Raw genomic sequence first — 17572 nt, forward strand, 5'->3', positions numbered from 1 at the left:
TCCAAAAGGCCTCTCCGCATTTTCAAATTTTTTCCAATACAAGCTTGATAAATTTTAAAATTCAAGAGCTCGATGAAAATGTGTCAAATGACCGTGAAGCTCAGTTTGTATGACCTCAAATGCTCATACAACTCAACAGCAACAAATTCAAGATCTCCCCAAGAGTTGCAATCTAAAGCTCGACAGCTGAATAAAAGCGAACCTAAAAGCTCGACAAAATGACATAAATGCTTGATAAATATTCAGTAAAACAACCATAGCTTGTCAAGAGCCAGAATCTCCAAGAATGAGATCAACAAATGTTTCAAAAAAGTAAAGGCTTGAATAATTTTTGACAAGTACAGTTGAAGCGAGCTCGATTACGAGTCCTAAACATTATATTTCTGAGCTCAAGAGATGTGAAGGCCAAATTCTCAAGAAGCATCAGAACCTGTCACCGGCTCTTCAAGTTTTGATTCATCAAGTTCCGATGAGCCAAATTCTGATAATTCTGGAAACTCCGATTCTTCAAATCCTGAAGAATCTAACTCAAATTCTGAAGTCTCAGAGAGCATAACTACAGGGGGAGCATCAGAAAATGCTGATAGAGACAGCATGGATCATGGGGGAGGATCCAGTTCTAGAAATCAACTTCCATCTGCAAGGAAGTAGACCAAATCACAAACACCTGACTTAATAATTGGAGATCCTAAAGCAGGTGTCAGAACTAGAACTACAACATCAAATTAATGTCTCTATCATTCTTTTCTATCTCAGACTGAACCAAAGAAAGTGGAAGAAGCTCTTCAAGATGCTGATTGGGTGCAAGCAATGCAGGAAGAGTTAAATGAATTTGAAAGAAATAAAGTCTGGACCCTAGTGCCAAGACCAAAGAACAGATTAGTTGTTGGCACAAAGTGGGTGTTCATAAACAAAACTGATAGTGATGGCATAATTACAAGGAACAAAGCAAGGCTTGTTGCTAAAGGCTAATCTCAACAGGAGGTTATTGATTATGATGAAACATTTGCACCAGTTGCTAGATTGGAAGCCATAAGAATCTTTTTGGCTTATGCTGCTCACAAAAAGTTTAAATTCTTTCAAATGGATGTAAAAAGTACTTTTCTAAATGGAGAATTGGAAGAAGTGGTGTATGTTGAACAACCTCCAGGCTTTGTAGATTCAAAATTTCCAAATTATGTCTACAGGCTTGACAAAGCACTTTATGGCCTTAAGCAAGCTCCTAGAGCATGGTATGAGACTTTAGCTCAATTCCTTCTGGAAAGTGGATTTCACATAGGCACAATTGATAAAACACTGTTCTACCTCAATCATGAAAAGAACTTACTTTTGGTACAGAATATGTTGATGATATCATATTTGGTTCTACAAATGCCAAACTCTGTGAAAGGTTTGCAAAGCTAATGCAGTCAAGATATCAAATGAATATGATGGGAGAACTTAGTTATTTTCTGGGACTTCAAGTCAAGAAAAATAAAAAAGGTACTTTTATCTGTCAATCCAAGTACACCAGAAATTTACTGAAGAAATTTGGAATGCAAGACTGTTCAACTGCATCCACTCCGATGGTCACTGCAACCAAGTTAGATAAAGATTCTGGTTCATCAGTAGATATTACTAACTACATGTCTTTAACTGCTAGTAGACCTGATATCATGTATGCTACATGTCTTTGTGCAAGATTTCAGGCTGATTCAAGAGAACCTCATTTAATAGTTGTGAAAAGAATTTTCAAGTACCTCAAAAGTACAGCTGATCTAGGATTGTGGTATCCTAGAGAATCAGATTTTAAGCTAATAGGTTACTCAGATGCAGATTTTACAGGATGTAAAATAGACAGGAAAAACACTAGTGGAAGCTGCCAATTTCTTGGAGGCAGATTGGTTTCTTGGTTTAGCAAGAAACAGAAATCAATTTCCACATCAACTGCAGAAGCAGAATATATTGCTGCAGGAAGCTGTTGTCACATATTCTTTGGATGAAGAGTCCGTTATTGGATTATGGGTTAGAATTTTCTAAAATACCTATTTAATGTGATAATCAAAGTGCTATTGCTATGACAGGTAATCCAGTTCAACACTCAATGACAAAGCACATCAGCATTAGGTACCTTTTCATAAGGAACATGTGATGGAAGGTACAGTGGAATTGTATTTTGTTCCAATAGATCAACAACTAGCAGATATCTTCACAAAACCACTATGTGAAGCTACTTTTACAAGACTGGTAAATAAACTTGGAATGGTTTCAGGTTCTTTCTCTAAATCTGCTTAGTTTTTTGTTTTCATGCATCAGACTTTACGATCAGTATTTACAGATTGACTTATCTTCATGTAATCTGTACTTAAATTAAAATACATTAAATGCTGATTGTTATCTGATGTGGATCTATATACTCTGATAGTGATTTGAATGTTCTGTGACTATTCAATCCAATGAGGATAACTGTGTTAGATGCTGACCTAAGAGTCTTTAACATACTTGAAGTCCCATGTTTGAATTAGTTGTTTATGTGGAAATTCTTTAACACAAGCAAATTCTGATTTTGAGCTTAGTCAAATTTACTTTGTGTATCTTGTTACTAAGTCACAAACTAGATTCTTGCTTCTTATCTGTCAAATTATGATGTCAGTAAATCTTAAGCATGAACTAAATGCTGATAAACCTCACTTATCTGAAGAAAAGAAAAGAAAATTAAAGTCAGGTACTCCTTTGAGATCTAGAGTAAATATGTGGAAGGGAAGACCCAAGTGCATTGCTGGTATTAAGTTATATGCATTAGAAAAGAAAATAAATTTTTCTTGGTAACTTTTCACATTCTCTGATTACTGGAGAAATACTCTGATAATAGCATAAATTCTGATAAGCAGTTGTGACTCATTTACACTGAGGAGCCACTGTAAAAAGAAATTTCAAAAGATGCATAAAATGAGCACAAATAGTTGAGGTGGACTTTTGCATAAATTCATTCTATAGTAGACTTCGTTATTAATGACATATTTTAAGCACTTTTCTTAGTTATGCCTTATTTCTAAGATGTACTGAAGTTTATCAGACTTTAATCTTTATATGATATTTTGCTAATGCACATACTATCACTCCATATGAATGATGAAAATTACTGTGGTGATCAAGTTGTTTCACATAAACAGTTAAGTGTCATATGCATAAATTCTGAGGACAAGTTCTGATGGAAGTTCTGATGATTAAACTCTGAAGAAACAAGTCAATATTTGTATGAAGAATCACAGAAACAGACATTCACTTTTTGAGTACAGAAGCCATGTTCTGATGACTGTTAAAATCTGATAATAGTCAAGTTCTGATATTAAATCCTGATGGAAACTCTGATGCTTACGTGACATTATTCTTTACTTGACTTATTTGTGGTAAATACTGAAACAATTATATTTAATCAGAATATAATTAGGTGAAATAAAAACAGTCTTAATCATTTGAGTTAGTGGGAAACGCGTTTGTCTTGAAAAACTGCATGTGCACAGTAATTATTACTTATTTCCCATGCCCATTAACTCTTGCTTTAACTATTGACTGTTCATATATCGCCTAAATCATTACACATCGGTCTAGGGAGACGCTCATTAAGTTAACTCTATACTTAATCATTCATCAGTCCTCTATTCCTTTGATATTCCATTGGCTATTTAACCGACATTTTATCTCAGACATATCATCTTCTATTCTCACACAAAATCATTCTCTCTCTTTTAATTCTCATTATTTTCCTCCTTCATAAATATGGTTCTTGTAAACATGTTTATAAACTATGAAAACTTCAACGTCGAGTTCAGTTGTGATGACTGGGAACAGGAATGACACATCACTGCCATTCCTGATGAGATATGGAACTTGGTTTCACAAGAGGTTCAGACAAATCTCTTGTTCTTTGAGATGGACTATCAACTCCATCTTGATCGCTTGGAAGAAGAACGGAGAGAGGCTCTTCTTCAGCAATAATAGATCATCCGTCTTGCGGTGCTAGTTGTCAGCAACAGGAGGAACTAATCGATAGCTTTCCTTCTTAGACCAAGGCTGTTAATGTTCACCATCTTAGACTAGGATTATCTAGTAATCTTTTGCATGTAATCTACAAATTTCATAAAATGTACTCTTTTGATATTTTAATGAAATTTCTTTTGATTGCAAGATTTAGTCTTGGTTTATCTCGCATTGTGTGCATGTGAATGTTCTCATTGAAGCCTGTTAATCTTTACTTCATCTACTTGAACTGTATTTCTTGATGACTGTTTTGATTAAAATTATGGTTACTAATAATTTGTGATGATTTGACAAACAAATGTTGAATTTGAATTGACATATCCCGAGTTACACTTGAGAAAGTAGAAGCAATTGAGAAAGCTCAAGAGAAGCAACAAGCCCAAATCTATGAGGTCCTGGCTAATCAAGCTTCTCAACAGGCTCAATTGGATGAGATCCAATCTTCAGTTGAACTTTTTCTCTCACTCCTAATATCAGATGATGCCAAAAAGGGGGAGAAGATAGTTAAGTCCAAATGCTCTAATGATCAAATAATGAAGAAAAAAGATGATGAAGCTGATGACCAGGGAAACCCTAGCAAGGGTAGAGGTCAAGTTCAAGGTAAAGAGCACAACAACAAGGTTTCTTCAAGGAAACTAATTACTGATGCAAACAAATCTTCTATTCAAAAGAAGACAAGTTCTGAAGCTGCTCAAACTCAAAATCTGATAGCAAGTACTGAAACTCAAAATCTGATATCAAGTTCTGATGAGCAAAGTCTGATGACAAAGCCTGATGTTCTGATACAAGGTGGAAGTCAAGATTCTCAAAATTTCATGCAAACTCTGAAGCTCTAGGGGAAGCAGACTACAATCTACTACAAAGATCCCAAGATTCAGACACTTGATGAGGAAATTGCTAGAAGATTATTTCTGAAGCATAATCCAGGAATGGATTTAGAAAATCTCATGGAGGAAGAAGCTAGATTTAAAGCTGAAAAGAAAAATCTAAAGTTAAAAGCTTCTGTTGCAAAGAAACCTCCAAGGCCCAAGGTAAAAGGTATTGTGATCAAGGAGAAGTCAAATACTGAGGCATCAAAGCCCAAAACAAGATCACAATCTGAGATTGATCCCAAAGATAAAGGGAAGGGAAAAGTTGATGAACCAACCAAGCTACTGGAGATGAAAATTCCTCAAATTCTGATAAAGCCAGTGTGCAAAATGGTTCAAGTTACTGATGATACTCTTGCTGAAGATAAAGATGTTCAAACTCTGAAAAAAAGGAAGATTTCTAAATAATCAAAGACAACCTCTGACAAGGCTCAAGTTGTTCAGAGTCAAGAACAACAAGCTATAACAGAAACAGCAAGTTCTGATAAAGTCATCAAGATATCAACCTCTGACAGTGCTCAAGTTGATTTAGACAAGATGAAAGTAGCTGACAAAAATAAACTCCTATGGAAAAATGTCAAACCATCAGATCCAAAGAAAAGCCAATTGTTATCTAATTTCATGACTGTTGGATTGAAAGCAAAAGAAGCAAGAGACAGAGCTGGACTAGGTTCTGATGAAGCTAAGATTAAAACAGGAGTTGAAGTGCTGACTAGAGATCCATTTCTTTTAACTGACCAACCTCTTGAAGATGTTACACAGAAACACCTTGATAAGGTTAACTCTGTTCAAGTGGTACTGGATGCTCATGACAAGCACAATGTCAAGTAAAATATGATTCTATTTCTTGAAGATGGAAGGACATATCAAATGTCAGAATCAGATGTGCCAAACAAATCACTGAAAGAACTTAAATTCTTTCATTACCTTTTAGAGGTAAAGTCTGATATTACCAGGATATGATCAAAGTTCATATTAAAGACCATCAGAGATAAAGCAAGAATTTCTGGTTCAAGAGTTACATAATTCATTCCTTATATTGTTGAAGATGATGGAAGTGAGATTCCAATGAAGAAGGATTCTGCTAAGCTTGAAGTGTTACTGAATGAGAAATGTCTATGCTACAATGAAGATTCTTCTCATCTTTGGGTAATAAGAGTTTAAAAAGAAACCATATCTCTGCTTTAAGGACTGCAATCTATCAGATTGGAAGTCAGAATGAAGAGATGAAGCAAGTCAAGACTACACTCTCTCAAGTCCTGAGAATTAAAGAAGAAACGCTAATATCAAGCTTTGTCAAGAATCATTTTGGATTCAGATTGACTCAGTGAGATTTGTAAAAGCTTCAAGGACTGTAAGTTGTAGTTAGTTATCTAGTTAAACTCTTATATGCATTTGTACTTAAATATTTTTGACATCATCAAATCTATTAACTCGTATATTTTGCATAATTTACAAGTTGGGGGAGATTGTTAGATATATTTGAGATGTCATGTCTAATATGATTCATGTTTAGTTTCAGATCTTAACAAACAAGATATATCAGGACTTACTGGAAGTCAGAACTTAATATCCGAACTTAAGGTCATATCAGAACTTAAGTGCGGGAAGACTTACAGATAAGGAAGGAAGCTGATTTACAGTAGAAGATCAAGACTAAAATAAAAGAAGATATATATGGAAAGAGTTAGAGGACTAGAAGACTTGTAGAAGATATCTGATTGATATATTTTGGGAGACAAAATTATATTCCATATCAATTAGAAGGTATCTTGTAACTGTGTACTATATAAACACAGACTTAGGGTTTACACTATATGTATTATCATTATTGAGAAGATTATACATTGTAACCTAGCAGCTCTTAGTGATATTTATTCATCACTGAGAGAGAACAACAGTTCTTATTGTAACAGAGTTTATTCAATATACTTGATCTTTGTTACATACTTGTGTTAAATCGATTTGATTGTATTAACACTGCATTCAACCCCCTTCTACAGTGTTGTGTGACCTAACATAATACAATATAAAATTCAAACTTAGATTATCATACAACTTACTTGGGGTTGTCAATTTGACTTAGTCTTGTTATAGTATAGGCATTTATTGTGCAACAATCTCCTCCAATGTGTGAGAATATTGTTTATCATAAATTCATTCCTGGTAATAAGACTAACCCCAAGTTAAAATGAACAATGGAACAATACATAAGAATTGACATAAATACAAAATTTATATATAAAGGATTTCTTGAGTTTGACAGATACATTCATTAGACAAATTTCTCATCTCATGTTTCTTCTCTAATGAGGTCCTTTAACTTTACAAGTACTTTCAGCTCCTCTATGATTGGTGTCCCTCTTAGAGCTACTACAAGTTTGAGTTTGTCAGCTAATGGATAACTGTACAAGTAACCGGTCCTAATTCTTGAGAATCTGCCAGTCTTGATGTTTAGAAATTGTCCATACTTGGTTATTCTGCTCATCCCCTTTTCTTTGAGATCTTCATTTCTTTGTATATACATTTCTATCTCCTCAATATACTTTCTTTTCCTCTCCTCACTTTCAGCCTTTTATCTTGCTCTTCTTTCTTCCCTTTCTACCAACCATTCAGCCAAAACAGATCTCCATGCCTTTGTTGCAGTATCCTTGTGTTTCAGTAAGCTTATTACCCTTTTGATCTCTGTAGGTGAAAAAGTGTCCATTAAGTACTGCCAAGAAATGTGAAGGTTCCATCCTGATAGTAGATTTCTACTTCCCTCAGTGTTACAACCCAAAATCTAACCATTTCTTCAGCTAATTGTCGAAAGTAGTCTTTATCTGAGGTGCACCAATTTAGAGGTAGAAAATCACTTTGATTGAAATAGTTCCAGATGGCCCTCTCAGTAACTTGCATTTTCTTTTGTTTTTTTCCAACAGATTTGTAATTAATTTCGGTTGGTGGCTTAACAAAAAGTAGGTTTGAGACTTTCTTTAGAGATGTTTGGCATGAGGTGGTTGGTATTTTTAGTAATGTGTTGGCAGTTTTTTTGTACAAGAATTTTGGATTTGAGGTTTGAGGTGGTTTAATATTTGAGTTTGTTAACTTAGAAGGTTGAGCTTGGTTGATTTAGATTGGTAGGGATTGCTTTTGTGATTTTGAGGTGTCTTCCTTCTTCTTTCTTCTCTTTTCTCCTCTCTTCTTATCATCTCTCTTTTTCTCATCTTGCTTCTTCTCTTTGCTACCATTTGCTCTAGAAGTTTGACTTGGATTTGAGCCAGAAGATGGTTGATCATCTTGCTTCTACTCATCATCATCCTTGTCATCCTTTAAGTTGTATGGTAGTTTTGGCAACATTGTATCAACATTTAGTAGGTATCTATCAAGAATTCTGATCATCTCTTCATCTTCAGTTTTCTTGTTCTTTTTGCATGTTAGATCAGATTGAAGAGTCATTATCAGCCTCATGTTTCCTCTTACACAATTCTTAGGAACAGTGAAGAGCTTGTATCTCTTAGACTGAGGACAGATGTAGCTCACCCCTTGCTTGGATAGAGATAGGCTTCAGGAAAAACATCTATCTGAGCCTTCTTGAGTTCATGTAGCAATTGGGTGTCCTCTGGAATTACTGTATGTACTTTATCAATCACTACATCCATCTCAGATGCTCTCAATTTTTGAATATTGGAGAGAGACACCTGTAGACATCTGTCCAATCCACAATCATTCATATTTTCTACAATCCTCTTCTCCAGAAATTTATCAACTTTGACAATCACTACTCTAACAAAGTTGATGTTGTTGGCCAATGCTCTTTTGTAAGTGATGTAGTTGTTGTGGAGAGACACCCTTAAAACTGACAAAAGTTCATTAAATTCTTGATCGCGACAGGGTCCTTCTGCAGCTTTTAGAAGTCTGTCCTTTCCAACATCTTTAGATAATTGAGCTTTTGAAGTGTTTTGACCAGCTTGAGCTTGAGTAGATGATGTCAATTTGCCAGTATTTTTTGATTTACCAGCATCCTTGGATTGTTGAATCTTAGCTTCTGTCTCCCCCTTAGTCTTGTTGACATGCATGAGGAGGGGAGTTGGTATTTCTGGCCTCACAGCCTTAGGAAGTGCAGGAAATGGACTATTGAGCTTTCCCATGATGTCTCCCAAAGCCACAAAATTTTGTATTCGTAAATGCTTGTGAGAGTCCACCAAGGTCTGGATATCTTCCTGTTGACTCTGCACCAGAGAGGTGAGAGTTTGCACTTGAGCTGTGAGTGAGTCATTGGAAGACTGCAGAGTTGAAACTTGTTGTTGGAGAGCTTGAATCTCTAAGTTTGTGAAGGTAGAAGTGGGTTATTGAGAACTTGAGGGAAGAGAGGTACCAAAGGTATCTTGCACAGCCTGTTTGATTCCTTCCATGAGAAGAGCAGATGGCTCATACCAGCTTTAGTGGAGCTGATTTAACTTGAATTTTGTATCATTTAAAACTGTAATTTGTTGTTGAACCACCTCATGCAGATCTATGAAAGACTGTCTGAGATTTTTGACATCCTTTTCTATAGAAGTCAGATCAAATCTTTTCATTTGATCAGCAAAATGTTGAAATTTTGAAGTGATCTTGACTTGAGAAGGAATTATCTCATCCATCTTTTCTCTCACCAGTTTTCTGATCTTGTCTTCATGACCAGTCAATTTTAATTCTAGAGCTTTACCAAATAGGTGAAAAGCTTTGAGTTGAGCTTTTTGAACCTCATTAACTGCATCATAGACTTCCTCAGGAGTTAAAGCTTTTGCATTACTTCCAAGTATGGTCAGATAGTCTTCCCTGAATTTGCCCAAAACAACATCCATCTCAAGACTGTAGTCTTTGTTCAGCCAAGCATCTCAGTTGCCATCATGTTCAGCTTTATTAATAATTTTAGCTTGTTGTTCTTGGTCCCCTGTCTGATATGTGAGCATTATGGCCTGATAATCCTGGTTGGACATATCTGAAGTTAGCAGCTGTTGAGAGATTTGAGCAAGTTCAGAGAACTGTTCAACTAGAAGATCATCTACAGTAGTTGGTTGAGCTTCAGCTGCCTATAACCATTGAGAGATGAGGTGTGATTGTTGTGGCTGAGAAGTAAAGGGTTGGTCTGTTGGGTTGGAACCACCTGTGACTGAGTCACAGTTTGACTCACAGATTGCTCTGTGGTTTTGACAGTTTGTTGTTCCTCACTAGTGGTGGGAACCTCCTTTTGGATTGGAGGGGAGTTAGCTAGGTTACTGTCATGTACTCTAGCCTTAAACCCCTGCTCATTTTGTAGTGAGCTTGCACTTGAATGTGCTAAACTTGCCTCCCCTATAGCAGGATCATTGACAATTAAACTCCTAGCTTCAATTGTGAGAGCAATCTCAGCTAGGGTTATGAGGGGAGTTGTTCCCACAAGAGGAACCTCCAATTGAATTGGAGAGGATTTAAATAGCTCCCCCTTAGGAGTACTACCCTCAAACCTAACAACCTGTGAAGGTTGATTTGCACATGAAGGTCCATTTGTGTCCATCACAGGGTCTTCAGTAAAAATTGATGAAACCCCTGTGTTTGTGTTGGTGTCATCAAGGTCTGTCCCAGCATGTAGCCTCTTACCAACTAAATGTGGTTCCTGGATGGTGAGCACAGTTTCTAGAACCATGTCAATTGAGGTTGGCAATACTTGAGAATTATATTCAAGTATTTGAGCATAGGATGAAGAAATTTTAGAGATTAGACTTTGAATCTCAAATTGGAGTGTTGGAAGCTCCCCCGAGTAGAAGAGGGAGATTTAAGTGATGAGCTCTCCTTGTGTGTGCCATCCTTATGTCTCCTTCCATACACTTGGATTTGTTCAAGTATTTGTGCAGACTCTGTATAGGGTGCACTAGGGAGAGTGCTCTTTCCAATAGAGACACCCTGTTGAGAGGATGCCCCTATAGTCTGTTTTTGTCCCTGTTTTACAACTACATCCTTTTGAGAGGATGCTGATGTAGCTTGAGTGGTCAGCTCAACTTGTTTAGCCTTCTTTGTCTTTTTGACCAATGGTGACTCAAGTTCTGTTTGTTCCCCACCACTCTCACTTATAATTGACAAGGTTTCCTGCTTTCTCTTCTTTTTACTCACTCCATCCTTTTGAGAGAATGAAGTAGTTTGTTTTCTAGCTTCTAACGGTACAAAAGGAAGGGTCTTAGCATTGGTAGGTCCCTGTGGGTGTTTCCGTGTTTGTACTTCCATAATTTCAGGAACCATTACTGCACTAGATTCAACATTTGACCTCATGTCAGGCATGGGGTAAGGGTAAGTCTCAAATCTCTCCAACAAAAATAGAGTGAGTTTGAGACTTACAGTTATCTTGTTCTTTGTAGTAAGTGAGCCAAATATAATTTTGGACTCTTGCTTATAATTGTCTATTTTTGTCCTATCTATACCATTAAGTAAATTAATGTCTGAAACTGTATGAATTAAAGTAGACATGATAAACCTAGGAAAGAAGATTTCCTTACCTCTTGCAGCTAGGGGCATTGTGAGTCTGGTGGCAAGTTCTTCCATGATCAATAGACCAACATTCAAGTGTCTGTTGTGGGCTATGGAGAACACCAGCTTCTGCACCACACTTGATATGTTGTCATATCCTGTCTTTCTGCAGGTGAAGGCCCTCATTATAGAATCAAATAAGAATGACCATTCCTTTCTTAGGTTTCTATTCAGACTTGCTAGGTTGATTCTTCCACCATAGTTGATGAAGTCCATGAACTCAGCTAGCTCATCCTGTGTTGGAACCTCCACCAGATTTTCAATTGGAAGACCCAAAGCTTGATTCATATATTTCTCATTGAACTCCACCTGTTGGCCTCCAGTGGAGCAGTTCACCACTATAGATGTAGAATTGTCATGCATAAATGTCCTTACTACAGCTGTTGTCCAGAACTCATGTAGGACATCCAAGTACAAGATTGGGTTAGCAGTTAAAGCACCTGCAAGATAAGATACAGACGAAAACTTGACAAAGCCCTTGAAAGTATCAGGAGCTTGGTTAGAATCGGTGAAAGTAAGGTAGTTAGTTCCATTCTTGAGGATTTCAGCTCTAACATTGTTGAGTGCCATTGTTGTTGAGTAAGAGTAAATGGGTAAGAAAAATGAGAGAGAAAGAGCTTGAAATGAGAGAGAAATCAGGTTGGATTTGAAAATTAGGTTACTTAGAGTTCTCGAAGGCGTAAAGAGTTGTATGTCGAGATGTCTGGGTATTTATAGTAAAAGGTAAATGACTTATCGAGAACTCAAAATAAACGATTGGAATTTGCTTATCAAGAAGTCATATTGAGAGAATAGATACATATCGAAATGTCATAATTATGAGTCTTATCGAGAACTAGAAAAAGACTTATCGAGATGTTAAATAAATACCCAGTTTGTCCTAAATGGACTGAATTGATTTCAATTTTTATTTGAATAAATCAAAATAAAATCAGAATGATTTTGTCAAAAGTATTTTACCAAAATAATTTATTAAATTAAATTATCTCAGTTCTGAGTTATTTATAAGTCTAAAATTATACTTGTAGAGAACTCTATAAGTTAACACTTATAGATAACTCTACAATGACTTATCGATAAGTCATAATGAAGCTTATCGAGAAGTCCCTCGAGAAGTCATAAAATTTACTTATCGAGAACTCACTCGAGAAGTCTTAAAATGACTTGTCGATAAGTCAGTTAGACTTATCGTGAACTCAGTTCTCTATATACTTTTGATTACTTTGATTTTGTCTTGTGCTAATTTTACATATTAAAAATGCAAATTAACATTTAGACAGTTTTCTTAGAATTGAAAAATTCCAAGCTAAATTTTGAATTTTGAAAAATAAATATGCAGAGATTTCTGAAATATTTGTAATTCATATTCCAGTTAATTTCCAATTAAATCAAATTAATTTTAATTTACTAGAAATTAATCTGCTGCAAAACATTAGTAGAGTTCTTGACTTAGGATGAAGAATTTAACATTCCAATTTCACCAACAAGCCTGGTGAAAGTTGCTTCATCAAAAGGTTTAGTAAAGATGTCAGCTAATTGTTTTTCTCTTGGAAAAAATTTGCTCAATGGTACCATTTGCAACATGTTCTCTAATAAAATGGTACCTTACATCAATGTGCTTTATTCTAGAATGATTAACTGGATTAGCCACAACAGATATAGCACTAGTATTGTCACACACAATTAGAATTTTGTGTAACATTAGGCCATAATCCATTAACTGATCTTAATCCAAAGCACTTGAGCACACTAACTTCCAGCAGCTATGTATTCAGCCTCAGTTGTGGAAGTTGACACAGATTGTTATTTCTTGCTATACCATGACACAAGTCTTTGTCCAAGAAACTGACAACTTCCACTAGTGCTCTTTCTGTCAACCCTGCATCCAGCAAAATCTGCATCTATGGATCCAACAGCTTCAAAACCTGTTCCCTTAGGATACCATAGTCCCAAGTTTGGAATCTCCTTTAAGTATATGAAAATCCTCTTCACAACCATCAAATGTGATTCTTTTATATTGGCTTGAAATCTTGCACATAGACATGTTGCAAACATGATGTCTGGTCTACTTGCAGTTAAGTACAACAAAGATCCAATCATTCCTTTATATCTTGAAATATCTACACTTTTGCCCTTTTTATCTTCATCTGACTTTGTAGTTGTAGACATAGGTGTAGATGCATGTGAGCAATCAGCCATACCAAACTTCTTTAACAAATCCTTGACATACTTAGTTTGGCTGATAAAGATTCCATCACTTCTTTGACTAACTTGAAGTCCAAGAAAGTAACTCAATTCCCCCATCATACTCATTTCATAATCACTCTGCATAAGCTTGTAGAATCTTTGACAAAGCTTTTCATTTGTAGAACGAAAGATAATATCATCCACATAGATCTGAACTAGGATCATATCATCACCATGCTTCTTGTAGAAGAGACTCTTGTCAACAGTACCTCTAGTGAATCCATGCTTAATCAAAAATTTTGACAATGTGACATACCAAGCTCTAGGTGCTTGTTTTAGTCCATAGAGAGCCTTTAGTAACTTGTATACAAAATTTAGAAATTCTGGATCTTCAAAGCCAAATGGCTGTTGTACATAAACTTCTTCTTCCAACTCACTATTATGAAATGCACTCTTCACATCCATTTGATACACCTTGAAATTGGAGTGTGCAACAAATACAAGAAAGATCCTTATTGCTTCAAGTCTTGCAATTGGAGCAAAGGTCTCATCATAATCAATTCCTTCCTCCTGTGAATAATCTTTTGCAACCAACCTTACTTTGTTTCTGGTGACAATTCCATTTTCATCCATTTTTTTCCTGAACACCCACTTTGTTCCAATTATACTCATGTTCTTTGGTGCAGGAACTAATTTCCAAACTTTGTTTCTTTCAAACTGATTTAGCTCTTCTTGCATAGTAGATATCCAATCGGGATCAAGTAGGGCTTCATCAGTTTTTTTAGGCTCAACTTGAGACATAAAACTTGCATGAAGACATTCATTTACAGTTGCACTTCTAGTCCTCACTCCAACATTGGGATCACCAATAATTGCATCTGTATTGTGACTCCTATCCCATTTCCTTGTGTGAGTTTGCTGACTTGTGCTTTATACTTCTTCTTCATCATTGGTATGACTTCCAGAATTTTCTTCTCTTTCTCCTCCTGAGTTTATGCTATCAAATTCAGGTGTTTGAGATGAGCTTCCATTCTCATAATTCACTTGATCAGTCGACTCTTCATCTTTTCTGTGATTTGTGTTGACTTCAACTTCATTTTGAGATTTTCAAATTATAGGTCTCAGCTTTATTTTCACTAAGGCATTCCATGCCTGGACATTTGTCATCATCAAAAGTAACATATATGCTCTCCATAATTTTCTTATGTTCAATCACATAGAATTTGTATGCAGTTCTCTCCAATGAATATCCCAGAAAAATTGCCTCAAAAATTTTAGAGTCAAATTTTCCCACATATTCAGAGTTGTCCTTCAAAACATAACACTTGCTTCCAAACACATGAAGATGCTTTATAGTAGGCTTTCTTTTAGACAAGATTGAGTAGGGTGACCTTCTAAGATTTTTGTTAATGAGATATCTTTTTTGAGTATAGCATGCAGTGTTCACAGCTTCTTCCCAAAAACTTGTTGTCAATTTTGCATCTTGCAGCATTGTTCTAGCAGCCTCTACTAGTGTTCTGTTCTTTCTCTCAACTATACCATTTTGCTGAGATGTTATAGCAGCATAGAATTCTTGAACAATGCCCTTGTCTTTGCAGAATTCAGTTAAGGTTGCAACCCTAAATTCTGTTCTATTATCACTCCCCAATCTTTTCACACAATTATGATCTTCAACCTGCTTCTCAATATTCTTGATGTGTTCAATTATGATGTGTGGGGTTTTATCTTTAGAATGCATAAATTCTACCCATATATATCTTGAGTAGTCATCCACCATCACAAGTGCATATCTCTTTCTTGAAATTGAAAGGTTATTAACGGGTCCAAACAAGTCCATGTGAACAAGTTGTAAAGGTGCACTTATAGAATTCACCGTTTTACTTTTGTGGCTTTATTTCTTCATTTTCCCTTTTTGACAAGCTTCACAAACTCCAGATTAGGCATTTTTCTCACTAACCCCTTTTTGACTAGAGTGTTAATTGCCTTGAAATTTAAGTAAGACAGTTTCTTATTCCACAAGTTGCTTTGCTCTACAAATGTATTGGTGTAGAAGCAACAAATTCCATCCTCATTTGTTGAGTCCAAGTATGCAACAAATAAGCTGTAACACCCCCAGATCCGGGGTCAGGGATCCGGGTCGTCACGGTCTTTCTTTCCACAATATCACTTCACTTAATTAATAATAAATAACCTCAAGCTGTGACCCCACACTAACACACACCACCACCCGTTATAGTCTCAGAGATGAAATTGAAATAAGTACAAGTCCTTGAATCCACAATTAAAAGTTATTACAACCTAAAATGATTACTTGATAAATTTACAGTTAATTGCCATTATCTACCACAAGTTATAATTATACATAATTGATTCTCAAAAGTAGAATGCCTGATCTACCAATAGATCTACCTCTGCAGCTATAGCAGCTACAACATCAACGGGAAGACGCGGGACGCTTCCCACGCACTTGCGCTGGGTCTGCTGGAGTCTGGCCATCTTTCCTAACTGTTGTTGTGTGATGAAGAAATAAAGCAAGAGTGAGCCTTACAGCTCGCAAGATAATATATGGTGATAACAATAATACAAGTATCTAAACGGATACTTATTAGAATCCTTTATCAAGTGTAAGATAATTACTTACTAGATATAAGTAAAAACAAGGGATGAAGTTACCAAATACTTCACTATACTTATATCAATTATAAAGTTACTTGAACTACCACTGTTCAAAGTATAACGAGCTTTCAACAGTTCATCACATAGATGAGACTACAAGACAGATTTGAATAGATTAAATCTTTGAAGTAGTATTGAAGGAAATGAAGTTATGATATACTTCATTAAGTTCCGATATATATATATATATATATATATATATCCATATATACATATTCCTTATACAGTCCCTGAAAACCTCTGTCATGTAAAGTATGAACAGAGTTTGTAACATCCAATGAATTTTTGGAAAGGAAAAAGAATTGTGGCATAAACCCGATATCTTGCTGATCAGGCAAAGATACCAATAAGTAACCTTTTCTACTAGTAGATGGACGAATTCCCCACTGGTCATCACCCTGGTCGCAATAGGACCTTATGCTGGACTGCCATTCAGCCACTTATGCATTTGATGGACTCCCACTGAGCCACTTACACTATCATGGACGCCCACTGAGCCCATGTTGCTTATGCCGACTCGATAGATGGACTTACTTCCCGAACGTTGGGTAAGTAATCAATTCATTTACCAAAACTGCAACCTTGTTGCGAATATAAAATACACCATAGAGCCGGATCCCTCAGGTTTTGAGCGAGTATTTAAATCCCCTTTTTAAAAGGAAGATCTTAAATATAAAAATGAGTTTTGGGATCCGCTCTAACTTTTAAAAATTATTTTGAAGACTCGAAAACACTTTAAAGAGTGTTTGGAGTAATGCTGATTTAATGAAGTAAATCAGTCCCAATATATTTAGAAAATGTCTGAATATTATTATTTAAATAATATTCCCATAAAGAATAATCTTTATACAAATAATTGAAGTAGAAGTTGTAAGACTTATACTTGAAATGAGTATTAAATAACCAAAGATAAACTTATACGAAAGTACTATCTTTATTTGAATAATCGAAAATAAATTTGATTATCGAAACATTATTCTTTAATAAATAAAGAATATTATTAAATAATAAGCGGAGTCATAATACCTCAAATGAATATTATAAATAATATTCATTAAATAAAATAACAGAGTCATACATCCTCAAATGAATATTCAATTAATAATCATTAATAATATAACTGAGTCATAAGCCCTCGAATGAATATTCGAAATAATATTCAATAATAAAATAAAGGAGTCATAAGTCCTCGGATGAATATTCGAAATAATATTCAATAATAAAATAAAGGAGTCATAAGTCCTCGGATGAATATTCGAAGTAATATTCAATAATAAAATAAAGGAGTCATAAGTCCT

This window comes from Apium graveolens, chromosome 11 (genome assembly GCF_009905375.1).
Source record: "Apium graveolens cultivar Ventura chromosome 11, ASM990537v1, whole genome shotgun sequence".
Taxonomy (NCBI): domain Eukaryota; kingdom Viridiplantae; phylum Streptophyta; class Magnoliopsida; order Apiales; family Apiaceae; genus Apium; species Apium graveolens.